The 18,042-nt window shown below is 42.7% G+C and overlaps 1 protein-coding gene across 1 annotated transcript in view; it reads left to right on the top strand.

The window, feature by feature from the left end:
- The first annotated feature begins 1,198 nt into the window (after nt 1–1,198).
- Nucleotides 1,199–18,042, top strand: part of PLEKHG2 (pleckstrin homology and RhoGEF domain containing G2) — a 67,527-nt gene continuing 50,683 nt past the window's right edge. The window contains exon 1 of the mRNA XM_075836669.1: nt 1,199–1,465. The gene's annotated coding sequence lies outside the window, so the exon portion shown is untranslated. The remainder of the gene's footprint in view (nt 1,466–18,042) is intronic.

Below are 18,042 nucleotides of genomic sequence, written 5' to 3' on the forward strand. Positions count from 1 at the left end.
TCCACAAACAAAGATGAAATCTCTATAGTCAGTGTATATTTGGGGGAGATTTTAGGGGTTTCCTTCTTTACGGCATGTCAATTAGAGTATGACCTCCGTGATCTAAAATATAAAGAGACCTGTCCCCATTCACAGGGGTATGTATATATATGGTGTACACTTTGCATGTGTCCTAAATGTCGGGTGGGGGTCCTACATATCAGGTGAGCTTGGCAGATCGGCTGTTCCCATAATTTCCATAGACAGTAATGGCCCATGCTCGGCCCGCTCTCTCCTTCACTGTAATTGCGGCTAACAAAAATGTGAGAATTTCCCAAACGGGTCAATGCTAATTTTTGACTGTGCAGATTGATGCTACAACTGGAGTGAATTCCTATGGAAAAACCCTTCAAATTATAACAAAAAATCTAGAAGTGCTGTGATAATGAATAAAGGGGACCTCCAGGGAAAACTGTTATATCTATTCATAGGTAAGGGGGGTGTTATAGACCCCCTAATGTATAATCCCTGCGTGCTCTGTGCGTCATAGTCCCAAAGAAGTCCCTTGCCCACCTATGGGTGACATTGCGTAATGTTCACACTCCTGTAGAAACCTAGTGGAGCCGCTTAGTGGAATTGCTGGTAGCGTTTACTGGTAATTGCTAGGTGGTCCTCAGTCCCAGGTAAGTACTTTTTTTTTATAGCTAGTATTTCCATTACCCAGGGTACTTATTTTAGCCTTGTAAATACCATGACCAAGGCAGTGAGGTTTGTCCCTCCCCCCTCACCGCCACTCAACACCTGCCCTGCCAGCTGCCCCCTAGCTATGCCCCAATTTTTTGGTTTGAATATTGGAAACTTTTGCAAAATCTTTGTGTCTGTGACTGGCTAAATATTGGAGTATGTAACATAAAAAGAGTCACCAACATATCAAGTTACAATTAGTAATCTGGTACCAGCAAACTACTGTGAAAGTAGCCAGTGCACAGTGGTTTATAGCGAGGTAGGAAGGTACCTGTCGAGAGGTAGATTGGTCTTGGTACCAACATACACTGGCTTCCCGTCCGGCAATTCAGAGGTTAAAAAAAGCAGGAAACTTTTGAGAGTTTTGTTACTGCTCCAGCCCAGTCTCCCCCTCTCAGCTGTGCCTCCCTCCCCCTGCTCCCATTCTCTCTCTCCCTCCCCTCCCTGGCTGATTACACAGCCCTGGCCCCTTATTTCCTTTGGATTGTCCAGCTTCTTTCTCTCTCCATAGACTGCACCAGTCCCCTGTGGCTTGAGGGAGACGGGCACCCTGTCAATGAATCTGACTTTGTCTTTAAACTTGGATGCGGGGGCCATTCTCGGAATATAGTGCCAGATCTCCAACTCGGAAAAGGGATTTCATCACTACATGTGGATAAGGATGTAATTTTTGTGGGGTACCAGATGTGATCTGTCTGACCGGTAAACCTCAAACTTGGGCACAGAGTGTTGCACAGATAAGGTAAGACCACTCTTACATAGAACAATAGGAGTAGGGGGGCTGAGCTAGTTAAGAGGGGGGGACGACGACGACGACACAAAGACCCTTAAATTGGCTGAAACACAGATCTCATCCAGCTCGAATCTCCGCTTACAAATGGGGGTGACTACACCACAGAGAATATTGGGTTACGTCTGTAGAAAAGAGATTGTATCCATCCCTGTTGCATTTTATTGCTTTATACTACATCCCTCACTGTGTTCTTTCATGATCCCAATGTTCTTCAAACAAGTCCTGGGAGGCTATAAAGAGACCTTAGTGACTAATTTCCCATTGTGTATCAGCTATGTTTAAGTTGGGTTGTCCATCAGTTGCACCTGGTTGTGTCTCATCATTCATTTTACAGATTGATTTACACCCCCTCAAGACTCCGTACCATTAAAATGATTTATTAAGTGTATTCACCTTGATTCAGATTTAAAATGACCCTTTGAACGTGTCCTCCAAGTCATAAGATCCACCATTGTCCTTCTGACCCACAACCCTTGTAAACTACTTGACCTTGTTTGAAGTTGTATTCTGTTGGTTCCTCTATGTGACATTGAGAAGAAACAGGTGAAGCTGAATGACTAGACAATGGGACAATAGTGAAGTGGAATAAGATGATAGATAGACCTTTAAGGAATTCAGTGATGGTCAAGATATTCCAACGTCATAGAAGGATTAAGACAAAGTCAATTTTTACCATCCCAGATCTGTGTTAGGGAAGTTACTATGTTGAGATCTTTCATTGACATCAGTGTAGTCACTTTCCGTCATTCTCACATCTGGATAAATGGCATTTGTCCATAGAGTCCATTCAATGGTTTTGATGCCACCACATTGGTTAAAAGGTCCTTCACCGTTTTAACAATATCAACTGTTCTATTGTGAGCTTATTGTGGTCTTCAGCTCTTGAGCATAGTTGTAGGTCCTGACCCTTCTCCTAGTTCGCTCTTCAGTACATAATGTCTCTGCAAATACAGCTGTTCCTCGGAATAACACTCTTCTTCGGATTTGGGGAAGGCCAAAACTCCTTTGTTAGATGTAACTGTGTAAATAATGTGCTCACAGCAAACAGAGAATTTAAGATGGGGAAATTTCACTGCAGTTGGTAAAGAGCCAGGCATTGAAAGATATCTGAAATGATGGGAATGATATTTCATGTCTAGTGGGTAACACTAGGATTGATTAACAAAGTTTGGAAATTGGTCCTATACACGTTCCGGCTGATGGGACAAAGTTCTATTGGTTGGAACCGATCATTTTAGTACAATTGAGATAATGATTATAATTGTTTAAGGTCAGATCGTTACTAATTATCGTTTATGGCCGGCTCTTTAATAACGATCATTTCGGCTGTGACCAGCTTCACAGAAACTTATCACTGCCCATGTACTACACCTAATTCCAGAAATTGGTAATCAATGTGATAGCTGAGCTCGTTTTTTAGAGACACTCCTTCACCCATGGTCCAAACGTCAGTACTCCCATCAGTTCTCTATAAGCTAATATTACATTGTTACATTGGATTATAAAATTCACGGTCAGGCCATATGTACTCAAGATCAAAAAGTCACTCCTAGCATCATCCCATTTCCAAACTATCTCAGTTTTTGAGGGGTAATTCCGATTTTTGCCCAATTCCCTTCTAGTGGTTGTAGAAATTGGAAGATCCAGAATTTGTGGCTTTGTAGAGTTTGTAGGAACTACAAGTCTCAACATTTCGACAAGAAAAGTATGACTGGAGTTGTAGTTCATCCACTGCAAGAAGGTTGAAGCTTTAAAGGTAGCTATTTTAAATATTTAAGGGTTAAAGGGTTTGTCCAGGGTCTGAAAAAAGGGTATGCCTTTTTTCCCTAAAATCAGCGCCACTCTTGTAAATAGTTGTGTCTGGTATTGCAGATCAGCTACATCTACTTGACTGAAGATGAGCTGCAATATCCGACACAACCCATGGATGCAAGTGACACTGTTCCTAGAAAAAGGAGACCCTTTTTCTAACCCTGGAAAAACCCTTTAAGTGAGTAAACCTATTACCTGTGAGTCAGTCTGGCCCTGGACGCTTTAATAAATGGGACTTTGGTATGAGTAACACCAACAGTGTTGTATTATGTATGACACGCTCTCCAGGGGTGGTAGAATTTTGTGATGCATCAGGTAAAAAAACGGACCAGAGAGACCAAAGACCAGCTGCCGATCTAATGTGTCATGGGGGAGGTTGACACAAAACGCTCACATTCATTCATGGGATGAGACTAAGGGCTCATTCACATGAACATGAATCTCGTCTGCGTGACGGCCGTTAAAACAATGGCCTTCAGAGGGACCCATGTATTTCAATGGGGCCGTTCACACGACCGTTGTTTCAACGGAGCGTGTCAACGGTCCGTTGAAAAGTAGGACAGGTCCTACTTTACTGGGTGTCACGCATCCCGCCATAGACACTAGTCTGTGGGGGTCCGTGACAACGCTTTCTGCATGGGTCCACCTCAGACGTAGAAAACTGCCGTTTTTCACGTCCGAGGTGCGCTACGTTCGTGTGAATGTAGCCTTATAAACAGTAGACTCTCTCCTGTAGCTGAATGCTTGACATGGGCCTGGGTCAAGGGAAATTAAGGTGCCTGGTATCTTAGGATGGCTCCCATAGCACTGCCAATATTGAAGGAGCACCGGCAGAGGGTACCAACCAGCCCCAGAAGGAGAATGGCCTCATTTTAAAGAGGCTCTGTCACCAGATTTTGCAACCCCTATCTGCTATTGCAGCAGATCGGCGCTGCAATGTAGATTACAGTAACGTTTTTATTTTTAAAAAACGAGCATTTTTGGCCAAGTTATGACCATTTTTGTAATTATGCAAATGAGGCTTGCAAAAGTCCAAGTGGGTGTGTTTAAAAGTAAAAGTCCAAGTGGGCGTGTATTATGTGCGTACATCGGGGCGTTTTTAATACTTTTACTAGCTGGGCGTTCTGACGAGAAGTATCATCCACTTCTCTTCAGAACGCCCAGCTTCTGGCAGTGCAGACACAGCCGTGTTCTCGAGAGATCACGCTGTGACGTCACTCACAGGTCCTGCATCGTGTCGGCCACATCGGCACCAGAGGCTACAGTTGATTCTGCAGCAGCATCAGCGTTTGCAGGTAAGATCGACTTACCTGCAGAATCAACTGTAGCCTCTGGTGCCGACACGATGCAGGACCTGTGAGTGACGTCACAGATCTGCACTGTCAGAAGCTGGGCGTTCTGAAGAGAAGTGGATGATACTTCTCATCAGAACGCCCAGCTAGTAAAAGTATTAAAAACGCCCCGATGTACGCACATAATACACGCCCACTTGGACTTTTACTTTTAAACACTCCCACTTGGACTTTTGCAAGCCTCATTTGCATAACTACAAAAATGGTCATAACTTGGCCAAAAATGCTCGTTTTTTAAAAATAAAAACTTTACTCTTATCTACATTGCAGCGCCGATCTGCTGCAATAGCAGATAGGGGCTGCAAAATCTGGTGACAGAGCCTCTTTAACTTCAGTATGGTGCTCCACAACTCTGCACACCCTTACCTATAATAAAAAGTGAAATATATGTATGGATATAGGGTATAAATACTTGGTGGATTAGAAGAACTCGCATTAGTGATGTTGAACCATGTCTACAGTCCTACACTTCATAGGAATTATTAAAGCTTGCTGAATGTAACCAGGACTAGTTGCCTGCATAGGGCTGGACTCTGGTACAAATATGTACGTCGCATAATAGTGCTTGAAGTCTTCAAGACATGCCAAGAATTCACACTGAAAAGTTATGTGTATTGTTGGTGAGCACAGCTGACACGTGACGTATCACATGCCCAAAGCAGCCGTCCATTATACATTTCAGTGTACATATTGTGTATTGTATTTTTGTAACGTTCTCACGCCCAAAATTGCACTGAGAGCCTCTGGACACATACTTTATTCACACTAAGCCCCTCCCATCTATTAGCCACACCTCTCCAGAATATAGTTATACAACCCCGTCGTATAATACATATCACCCTCATATTGGGCAAAGAAATTTCCAAGTTGTAATTTCTGTGTGAGCAGCTCTGTCCTCATATCACATACACAGTATATAAACAAACCCTTTATTACTCATCAGCACTTGAGGAACAAATTTAGAGAAACTATATATGAAAAGAAAGGTGAGAACAACATACCATGGTCAGCTAAGCTCTATTTATAAAAAGTGGACTTCCCCTTTAAGTACTTACACCTTAAATTGGGGTACGTGAGGCCCCCCCAATTAAAACAATTATGAGGGTCCACCTTCTAATTAGACAGTCTAATTTTAATAGCTCTGTTATCATTGTGCACACAAGGGTCATATTATCCAGATTCGGACTGGCCCACCACAGTACCGGGGGATCTTCAGGTGAGCCCAGGCTCTGACATAATAATGGGCCTCAAAGGTCCAGCAGAAGACAACCCCATTTGGAATTGACTTGAGTGCCAATCACTTCACACGAGGGCCTATTTCTTAACTCCCCACAGTTTTGAGTAGGTTTTATTATCGAGCCAGGGTCAACTGGAGGATCTTCTGGAGGGCCAGTCCAATGCATAACCCACATTAGGTAAACATTACCGAAAAGGGCATTTGATAAGTGGCTGTCTGAAGCAATAACTTCTTGGTTCTTCTCCAATGTCATTGTTAACCCTTATAGTCTGTCTACGGCTTTCCATTGGCAATGTATAGTGGTTTCCCTGTACCTTGAGTTATAATGAATTCCTCTATATTCCAATGGCTGCATTCTTTTATAATTTATGATAATTTTGCCCGGTGAATAGCTCTATGTTCATGTGGTTAAAATTGATTTCACATGTATGATGGTGCTCGAAAGATGCCAGCGAATGCTATGGTTTTATTGTTTATGACAGAACTTTCCAATGAGTGAAATTGCAATGAAGAGAACAGTTCACCCTTCTGACATTGTGTAAATCTGCTTTCTATTACTTGATAGCGCTGTCCATTGCAGAGTCTAGTGAGTAATGATATTAATTTGGGATGAGGGGCATTTCAGACCTCTCAGGCAGGACTCGTGATGTCATTAAACCCAACACTCAGGTGTCAAGAGTCGTCAAGACACTCATGAGAAGAAAGGGCTGTCGGGCCCTTCGAAACTGCTTCGTTACCGAACTGCTCAGTCTGCCCCTAGTGGCATATGGAGGACACTACATTTTGGCCATGGGTATTTAGTAGTCATTGATAGCTAAAGTCTTAGTGGCCAAATGTTTCAGCAACATTGGCATTGAGAGAACTCAAAGTCTGTCAGAGCCTGCCAGGTCAACCCACTCGAGTAGATCCCAAGAGTAGATCCCAAGAGTAGATTCCATAAATAACCCTTTTCTCTATTATAGACCAATGATGTAAGTGACATTGCATTCCATGTTTTTGTTCAGTAGAGTCAAGGGTGCGATACTTATTTTATAGTCATTGTATCTAAAACTTAGGCCTTCAAGTAACGTCTGTCTTGCAGCAGAGTTTATGTAATAATATATGGACATAAACTAACCTCATATCTATTTTCAGACTGCAACATGTAAAAATAAATCATGTCGCTGGATTTGATATACATTGACAGGTCTCGTTTTTTTAAGTAATTTGGCCTAAAAGGGCAATGTTCTGGAGATTACTGGAGAGGTCAGTCACCTCCTGAGGGAAAAAAGGGGTTGTATATATTTATGTCATATATAACCAAGCAGATGTGGTGCTCTAACTTTGTTATATGGTCTATGTTGCAATTTGGTTCCGAAGTTCTGATCTGGATGACCACGGCTGCTTGGGTGGGGGGGTGATGCTACATTTACATAGCTGGAAAGTCCATATAGCAGCCTTGATGGATGCACCTATATATACAAACAGGAATTATGAGGCACTGGTTAGTGTACTTGCATATAATATATTCAGAAAATGAAGAATATATACAGATATGACTCCAAGCACAGTAGTCCCCCCCCATCTATGCCACACCAGGTAACATATTGGTCTATTGACCGCATGAGAACATACATCCTCTTGCTCTGCTTCTCCTACAACATCGTCTGCAGTTCTGTACACAAATTGTCACCATTTATATCAGTACCTGTCCCCAAACTAATTTCCCTATCTCAGACATTATGGTAAATTTCATAGGAAGCCAATTAACATGCAGGCAAACATGCAGATGTTTGTCCTTTGTCGTATTCGAACCCAGGACCACAGTGTTGCAAGTCAACATTGCGGACTACTAAGCCACCGTGCTGCCAAATAGGGATGCGTGTCTTTGAAATAAAACAATATGGGAATTTTAAAAAATTACCTTTCACTCAGTAGTGTATGTAAAAGAGAATGGGTCCCATATCACAACAGGAGTCCCTTTCCGCGGTGCCGACTCCTGGCACCTATTCACTCTACGCTTCATCTCCATCTACAAGAGAAGGTGACCCTCAGGCTTGTTTTTTCCCTCCTCCCTTGTTTGCTAATGGGGTGCAATTGGAAAGCGGATTACTGCACTGGTCCATTCCTCCAGTGGTTAAGGGGAAGGGTCCAATATGAATTGATAACTCCCATTCTTCGGGCCCTAAAGCACCCAAAGGGACTACCTTGCTTCTACTTAGGAACATATTTTAATATGGAATGAAGCGCAAATGGAAATCTCCCCATCTAATTGCTATAGCTGGCGCCTAGATCCAGTGCTTCGAAGGACTGCAGTTGTCAGTTGCAAACAGTAGCAGTGCATTAATATCAATAGACTCCATGTGATGCATTGTTTGTCCAGCGGTGCCGCAGTACTAAAAACAAGCATTTATATTAGGATCTCCTGCCAATAATCATTGGACATTGGGGCTGCCGGCAACAAGACCCGGCCACCAACCACAATTTGAATTTGGGCTTTCCAAATTGGACACCCTTAATAAAAAACTGATTTTTGGAAACACCAAAACTATAGATAAAATACAATAGAACTTTTTGACTATTTTGTCGAAATTGGTCCGTGATCTTGCGTGACTTCTCCTAGAGACGGTCAAAGGTCACCTCAAAGTAGACTCTGATCTTCTGCTCTAGTAATAACGATTTGGGTCAACTAAAAGCGAGACTGAAAAATGATCAAGCAGAAAATGGACATGCAGCAATTATGTGTAGGGTTTCTAAGAAAGTCCACCATCATTATTGCTGCCTTGTGATGTGTTTTATCATGTTACTGATTTCTCTAATGATTAAAATGAGCCCAGTAATTAGGGGATTGTAGGAAACAATTAGAGTGCCCCCCCCTCGTTCTATAAGTGGATGTGGATAAATAGTTCCAGCGCTGAACTTTCACAGACCACATAGTTAATGTCCCATTTAACTGCAAACTGCTCCAACCCAGAGATGAGGAACCTATTATATACATGTTAGTAAATTGTACAAATATTGCCAGTGCTCCCATTTGGAAAGTTATAAAGCAACATGTGGTTTGATCCAAATTTTCAATACTATGATGTCATTAGAGACTGTGAGATCATCAGGTCCTACAGCAATTATACTCGAAATATATGTTTACCTGAATGTAATGCACATACCACGTAGTTGGAGGTATTAAGGGTTCCATAGCAAAATCAAAATGAGAACGTCGAAATGGCATATGTCCTCCAACCACCCAAACCCACATCCATCTACACTACCCCCTTCAACTCATATGACCAGTGGAATGGGAAGCGCTATGCACAGATGTAAGACGAGGATGGTGCCAAATATAATCTTTCGCAATCTACAATTGGAAATGGCATGACTTACGTCCAAGCAGGGGTATGTTGGACCCATACGTCCAAGCAGGGGTATGTTGGACCCGTACGTCCAAGCAGGGGTATGTTGGACACATACGTCCAAGCAGGGGTATGTTGGACCCATACGTCCAAGCAGAGGTATGTTGGACCCATACGTCCAAGCAGGGGTATGTTGGACCCATACGTCCAAGCAGGGGTATGTTGGACCCATACGTCCAAGCAGGGGTATGTTGGACCCATACGTCCAAGCAGGGGTATGTTGGACCCATACGTCCAAGCAGGGGTATGTTGGACCCGTACGTCCAAGCAGGGGTATGTTGGACCCGTACGTCCAAGCAGGGGTATGTTGGACTCGTACGTCCAAGCAGGGGTATGTTGGACCCATACGTCCAAGCAGGGGTATGTTGGACCCGTACGTCCAAGCAGGGGTATGTTGGAGCCATACGTCCAAGCAGGGGTATGTTCACTGAATATGATTAGAGACAATTATAAAAAGAATTCTCCTAAGCACCCTTCTCGTGATCCAGAAATTTGTGGACATGACACTTTTTAAGCACACAATCCAAAGACTTTATTTCACCACCATATAGATAAAGAATGAAGTGACCGATGCTCCTCTCCGAGACTAAAGCTTGTGGTAAAACCATGCTGCAAGAAGAGACTTGGCTTCTTTCTTCCAAAAACAGCACCATCCCTGTCCACAGGTTGTGTGAGGTATTGCAGCTCAGCCCCATTTATTTCACTGGAGCTGAGCTGCAATACCAGACACAACCTGTGGACAGGTGTGGCGCTGTTTCTAGAAGAAAGTAGCCATAATTATCTAATTCTGTACAACCCCTTCATTCCTCTTCAATGTTGGATGGTAGAGGTAACTGCAGCAAAGGGTACTACAAGATGGCACTAAGAAGTTATCAATCATTTAACACCGTGGGCCATTACCCTTGTGAAATCACTTTGTAGTTAAAGGTGTTGTTTGGTAGATCTCATAGGAGGGTCACCTACTCGCGACCCCCCTCTGTTAATCTGAGCAGAGATCCACTAACAAAGAGCAGCTCCCATTCTGGCAAACTTGGCATGACTATATATTACATGGTTGTTTATTCATTGGGATGGGTGCCATGTAATACAACATTTTAGAAATGTGTGGCCAGTCGCAATTTCCCCTGCTGATTTCAGCCATTCACAGTGGTCGGCCATATATATTTTAAAGTTGGCAGATCCCAAAAAAATTAGCTGGATCTGCAAACAAATATCTAATTGACAGAACTATTTTAATTAGGGCAGAATTTCAAGGGGATTTCCAGCATAGGGTGGAAGATGACCTTCTCCCCTTTAAGAGAGAAAAACGCATTACTCTGCCTACAAGCTGTTTTTCGCTGCGTTTTTCGCCTACGACCATTGAGCGCCGATGGCCAAAAACGCAGTGAAATACGCTTTCTCTGCCTCCCATTGATGTCAATGGAAGGTCAGAGGCGTAAACGCCCGAAGATAGGACATGTCGCTTCTTTTTCCCACGAGCCGTTTTTTCCGCTTGCAGGAAAAAAACGCCTCCGTCTCCCATTGAAATCAATGGGAGGCTTTTTCAGCCGTTTTTTGACGCGTTTTCCGACGCGGCTTCCGCAGCAAAAAACTCGGCAAAAAACTCTGTGTGAACTCCCCCTTAGTTGGAGCCTATCATGGACCTTGAATGGAGAAATCTTCTATACATTCTTTTACTTGGGGAGTCTGCTACCTCTGTACAAAAGTAATGATCCACTGCCTTGACTTGATCATCTCCTGCCTTAGGCACACGACTGTAAAAATCATCCGTAATTGCGGACCCATTTACTTCTAGTGTCCACGAACACCTTCCCGTTTATTTATGGGAAGGTGTCCGGGTCGTTTAAAGCCTCCACAAAAGATGGGACATGTCCTATCTTTTGCTTTATACGGACCATACTTTGTATGGGAGCACAGGCCGAAAATGCGGGTGGCTGTCAGCGGCCACCAGCAGCCGGCTGTGCACGTAATCGCGGACCGTGATTACGGGCATTACCGCGTGCATGGGGCCTAAGGCCGTATGTTCATCCATCTGTAAGGCCTCATGCACACGATAATAGCCATGTGCACGCCCGTGATTTTCGGGTCGGCCGGGGGCGGAGTGTCACCCGCGAGCCGCCCGCAAATCGCGGGCCGTGCACATAGCCGCGTCTATTATTTTTTATGAGCCTGGACCGCAGAACACGGCCGTAATAAGACATGTCCATTCTTTCTGTGGTCCAGGCTCCTGGGCCATGCACGGACCGTGGAAACCACGGTCCTGTGCATGGGCCCATAGAAATGAATGGGGCTGCAATTCTCCCGTGGATTTTGAAGGGAATTGCGGCTGCAAAAGCACATTCGTATGCATGGGGCCTTCATACTGCCCATAAATATGGATCCGTAGCCATCCGCAACTTATCCGCATATACGGAACGATAATCCGCAAATATGGTCTGTAATACATTCGTATATATGGATCCGCAAAAAGAAGAAAACCACAAATGATGTGCGACATCGGCAAACCTGGCGTCGCCTAACAACGCTTCTGTAATTACGGACGGGTACGGGTGCACGGACCAACTGAAGGTAGACAACAATAAGGAATGAATCTGATACAGAGGACAACAAAAAAGCTTTAAAGAGGCTCTGTCACCAGATTTTGCAACCCTTATCTCCTATTGCAGCAGATCGGCGCTGCAATGTAGATTACAGTAACGTTTTTATTTTTTAAAAACGAGCATTTTTGGCCAAGTTATGACCATTTTTGTATTTATGCAAATGAGGCTTGCAAAAGTCCAAGTGGGCGTGTTTAAAGTAAAAGTCCAAGTGGGTGTGTATTATGTGCGGACATCGGGGTGTGTATTATGTGCGTACATCGGGGCGTTTTTACTACTTTTACTAGCTGGGCGTTCTGACGAGAAGTATCATCCACTTCTCTTCAGAACGCCCAGCTTCTGGCAGTGCAGACACAGCCGTGTTCTCGAGAGATCACGCTGTGACGTCACTCACTTCTTGCCCCAGGTCCTGCATCGTGTCGGCCACATCGGCACCAGAGTCTACAGTTGATTCTGCAGCAGCATCGGCGTTTGCAGGTAAGTCGATGTAGCTACTGACCTGCAAAAGCTGATGCTGCTGCAGAATCAACTGTAGCCTCTGGTGCCGATGTGGCCGACACGATGCAGGACCTGGGGCAGGAAGTGAGTGACGTCACAGCGTGATCTCTCGAGGACACGCTGTGTGTCTGTGCACTGCCAGAAGCTGGGTGTTAACGAACAGAAGTGGATGATGCTGATTCGTCAGCATCATACACTCCCATTCCTAACGCCCAGCTAGTAAAAGAAGTAAAAACGCCCCGATGTACATACATAATACACGCCCACTTGGACTTTTACTTTAAACACGCCCAGTTGTACTTTTGCAAGCCTCATTTGCATAAATACAAAAATGGTCATAACTTGGCCAAAAATGTTTGTTTTTTAAAAATAAAAACGTTACTGTAATCTACATTGCAGCGCCTATCTGCTGCAATAGCAGATAGGGGTTGCAAAATCTGGTGACAGAGCCTCTTTAAGACTCACTTGAAATTTCGTTCTTTTGTGAAAAGCAACAGCAAGAAATACAGACCTGAAAGACATAGCGGCCATAAGGGTCACATACATAAAGGTAACATTCTTCCCAAATTACATAGTTACATAGTTAGTACGGTTGAAAAAAGACACATGTCCATCAAGTTCAACCAAGGGATGGGAAAAAGGGAAGGGAAGAATTTCTACACATTGATCTTGATCATGTCACTTTCGTAGGTCTTATCTATAGATCTTCTTCGATAAATTACTTTTATGGTTCCAAATAACATGTATATCTGTCTCGAAACATAACATTATGTTGTTCACTGCTTCTGGAGTGGTAAAGGAGATTGTGTATTCAGATACTTCTTTATATGTGGTTCGTCTCTAGACTTGAAAGACTGGAGAAAGATCATGGCCAAATGGAAAGTGTCTTGTCATCCATGATGGGACTAGTGGCATCAATAAATGTAAAACACTTGTCGGTGGAAAGTAATCCTCTCACCTGACAGTATAGACTGTGTGAGGGAGAAGGGAGGTCTATGAGTCTCCATCAGTAGCCAAATCCTTCGGCCACTGCCAAATTGGGATCCATACAGTGGAATAAGTAAAAGTCTGTGGGCCTTGGTTCGAAATCTTATTTGGGGCCCTTTCAGAAGCACCAACATGACTTTCAAATCTATGTTCTGTTTGTAAATGACCATAACTTCAGACCAGGCCAAGTTGGGATTTCTCCAGCTGCAATGACAAGGAGAGAAGTAAGAAGCCTTGACATAAAGTAACATTTTGGGTTGCATTGGAGCCATTAGAGCTTTTGTACCCCAGTGCGGCTGCTACTTTTGCTTCCCCCATTGTTATGCTCTTGGATCCATTACAAGACGGATTGCATGATGCGAGGTTGCAGAGTGACACTCAACTGAATACAATGCAATCTGCGTGCTATTTGTCCCGTGCATTTTTTTTTCCATACCGTAATACATTATTTCCATCATAGTTGCTATAGCAGAGGGTTAAAAAAAACTTTGTGGCAATCGGTATCTTTCACAATTGATGCACTGAAGTCACACAGAAATCTACTTTTTGGTAGGATTCAATATTGCACAATGGTGCAAGACACAATCTAAGGCTCTGGGCAGTATAACACATCAAATTATTGCCCAAAAGATCTTTTTGCGGCCCATCAACAGGCTCATTCAGCTCAACGGGACTTCTACGGTAATTCTTTGGAGAAAGAAGATGAGCATCTGCCAGGCACCCAGAATCAGAGAGAACCGCAGGGTCCCTCAGGGGTGGAGCTAAAGGGGTTGCAGAGGTAGCAGTCGCACTCGGGCCCTGGAGCCTGAGGGGGCCCAAAAGCCCCTCAGCCACATAAGAAGACACTAGTATTATAAATGATATATGGCCCTGTTATACATTTTGCATTGGGGGCCCAGGAGCTTCAAGTTACGACTCTGGAGTCCCCGAAGGTTGGGAGATATATATATATATATATATATATATATACAGTGCATCTTTGTTCAGTCATATAGCCCCATTATTAACAGACTCTGTATACTATGTGTATATTGGTTGTGTAGAACCGAGAGTAGGAATAAGTTAGAAATTATTGCCTGTGAGAAAACGTTTCTTTTTTGTGGGAGCTCTGAGGCCTCTCGCACCAGCTCATATTATGCAGAAAGCGTTTTACGATATCTGATCCCAAAAGTATTTTTGGAAACATGTCAGATATTTTGGAAACTGATTGTTTCCATATTTGGAGGGGTCAGAGAGCAAGATTTTAGAGCGAGCGTGTAATGCACACCGCAGCATGTACCAAATGTATTTTTTGTGAAACACACAGCATCACGTGCAGAGAAGACGCACCCTCCTTTTTGTGTGTTGGCGTAAACATATTTTGTAACGTCATGGGTTTTCTTTTTATTTTCGCTCAGTTGGTGAGGCTGCTTTGAGTTGCACAATCTAACATTACTGTGCATTTTATACTATTTTTAGCTTTGAATGATAATCTATGCAATGTAGATGGTGGAAAATTAGATGGTGTAGAGCAACTGCTAAAAAAAAAAAATCCTTAGCTTTGACTACATTTTGGGTCAAGATGTACTGTGTCATTATATAGCATTTCTAATGATGTAGTTGCTATAGAAAAAAAAAAAACATGCCACTTCTATGGGACCCAGACTATGAACAGCTCCTTCTCCACATGTATTTTCGTCCCTAGTCCCCCTTTCTACCCTTCATCAGAAGTCCAAATTTAGAGGTTCTGTTAACACCAGCAGCCTCAATAGAGCTGGAGAATCCAGAAGATAAGGAAAGGTGAGGTGTCACTGAGGGATGCTGGATGCTAGGAAGATTGTTGTGCCACCAGTCGAAGACCCTCAGTAAGAGCGAGGAGTCTAATTCTGACTTTGTTTTTGTACCCTCCTTCCCCACTCTATACCCCTAAGCATTGCTACGAAACCTGAGCTGAACAGTCTGGAAATTGAAAGGATAAGAATTTTGTAGACTAGTGAAATACTTTGATTGGGAATTCAGCCCTACATGACCTAAACAGACCTTTTAACTCTTTGCTGATGATGGCTGATGGTGACTGCTGTATATGGCTGCAGTAAGTCCATTTTTAGGTGGACACATCAGAAATGTGATGTAGGCTAAAGTATTCTTATTTTTAGCGTTTCACTATATACCTACATGTGTCATGTCTATTGGGACTGGACTCTTGTTTTTCTAGCTGAGACCTACAATTCCTCCTGAATTGCTTCTTTGGGATGCCTCACTTATCTACCAGATATCTCATTCTGGTAACAAGCTTAGATCTACTACTAGCCAGTGACAAAGCAATAGGGACTGCAGAGGTTGCAATCAAGATTTCGTTCTGATGATCCCACAAGAACTTTACTGGGTGCGGAGTATTGACGACGTATAATAATTGTACAATGATGGAGTCACTCCAGACTCATACAAATAGTGTACAGTCGATTTTTTTTGCATAAGTCATTACATAAGGTAACATGTTGGCTCTTCAGAAGTAAGAAGTGGGGTATATCGATAGCCTTCAAGCTACACCACTGCACCCATCCCATCTCAACAATACTTCTTTCTGCCCCAATGTTCCCACATTTCAGAAGGCTACAAATCTTTCTTGGCAATCCCATCACTTTTGTCAGGATGGTACAATACAATATAGTAGAACTGGTAGAGATGGACTATCTATGGTAGCTGTGCACAATTCCCAAGTTCCAGGCTGGAAAAAACATTTTTTTCAGACGTTGATTTTCTTTTCCTAATCACTTTTCTTAAATAAGAGTATGCCGGTGAAAGAAATATTACTTTGTAGGGCACACAATAGCTAATGTCGGCCATTCTTACTTTTAGTGTCAAAAGCCCTAGTCATTTTCTGACTCTGGGTGTGAGTATGTTATAAACTTACACTTCCATTACCTATATGAGGAAATGAAATGTAATTGTGTTAATGAATCCAGGGAAGCCAAAGTTTATTGGCACCAGATTGTTGCTTTATGTGAGATTCCTGTACTTAATGTGGATATAAGGAAAGTGTGGTGGGGGTTGTAGGCACATTAGGGTGAAGCAGTAGGAGTAGTCCTGCTGATAAACATATTTAGGGCTAAAAAAACTTTCGAAGTTCAGCCAAGAAAATAAAATGTAAATGTACAGTGCAGGCCTGGCTCACTGTTTTCTGAGAGCCACAGTAATGGCTAGCTGCCAGCAGGCTGCCATTCATCGACAGCAATATATATACAAATGTATTACCCACCCTAAACCTACCGCTTATTGTCCTGACAACACGTCCCAAACCAATCTTTGGTAAAACTTCAAGTGTCTAAAGCTCGTGATACAATGAAGCCCATGAGATGTTTAATTGGTAGTGCTCACAGCCGACCATTAGGGCCACATAATACCCACACAGTGGTGCCACCCTGCAGCTATTCTCCACTGGGGGACCCACAAAAAAGTCCAACAACACTGCCAGTGGAATACATAGAAAAGGTCATCTCCTTGACCTTTGGGCCAATACCCCTTGCTTGCAAACAATGCAGTTCCTCTGGAGAGGAACGTCGCGCAAAGATTGCCACTACCCAGTAGCAAAGGGTCAGCAAAGTAATACTATCAAAACAGAATTGCTCAGCTGTACAGTCCATTAATGCTCCCAATCACACATGGGTGCCCACAGAGTAGTTACTACTACTACTACTACTACTACTACTACTACTACTACTACTACTATTATTATTACTACTACTACTACTACTATTACTACTAGTACTACTACTACTACTACTACCAACCACTGCTACTACTACTACTACTACTACTACTACTAATATTCCTACTACTACTACTACTACTACTACTACTATTACTAATATTCCTACTACTACTACTACTATTATTATTACTACTACTACTACTATTACTACTACCACTGCTACTACTACTACTACTACTAATACTGTTACTACTACTACTATTATTATTATTATTACTACTACTACTACTACTACTACTACTACTAGTACTACTACTACTACCACTGCTACTACTACTACTGTTACTACTGTTACTACTACTACTACTGCTGCTGCTACTACTACTGTTACTACTACTACTACCACTGCTACTACTACTACAACTGTTACTACTACTACTATTATTATTACTACTACCACTGCTACTACTGTTACTACTGTTACTACTGTTACTACTACTACTACTGCTACTACCACTACTACTACTACTACTACTACTACTACAGCTACTACTACTACTACTACTACTACTACTATTACTACTAGTACTACTACTACTACCACTGCTACTACTACTACTGCTACTACTAATATTCCTACTACTACTACTACTACTACTACTACTACTACTACTACTATTATTATTATTACTACTACTACTATTACTACTACCACTGCTGCTACTACTACTACTACTACTACTGTTACTACTACTAATGCTGCTACTACTACTGTTACTACTACTACTACTACTACTACTACCACTGCTACTACTACTACAACTGTTACTACTACTTCTATTATTATTACTACTTCCACTGCTACTACTACTACTGTTACTACTACTACTGCTGCTACTACTACTGTTACTACTACTACTACTACTGCTGCTACTACTACTACTGTTACTACTACTGCTGCTA

The sequence above is a fragment of the Rhinoderma darwinii genome, chromosome 8 (assembly GCF_050947455.1).
Source record: "Rhinoderma darwinii isolate aRhiDar2 chromosome 8, aRhiDar2.hap1, whole genome shotgun sequence".
In the NCBI taxonomy this organism is placed as follows: domain Eukaryota; kingdom Metazoa; phylum Chordata; class Amphibia; order Anura; family Rhinodermatidae; genus Rhinoderma; species Rhinoderma darwinii.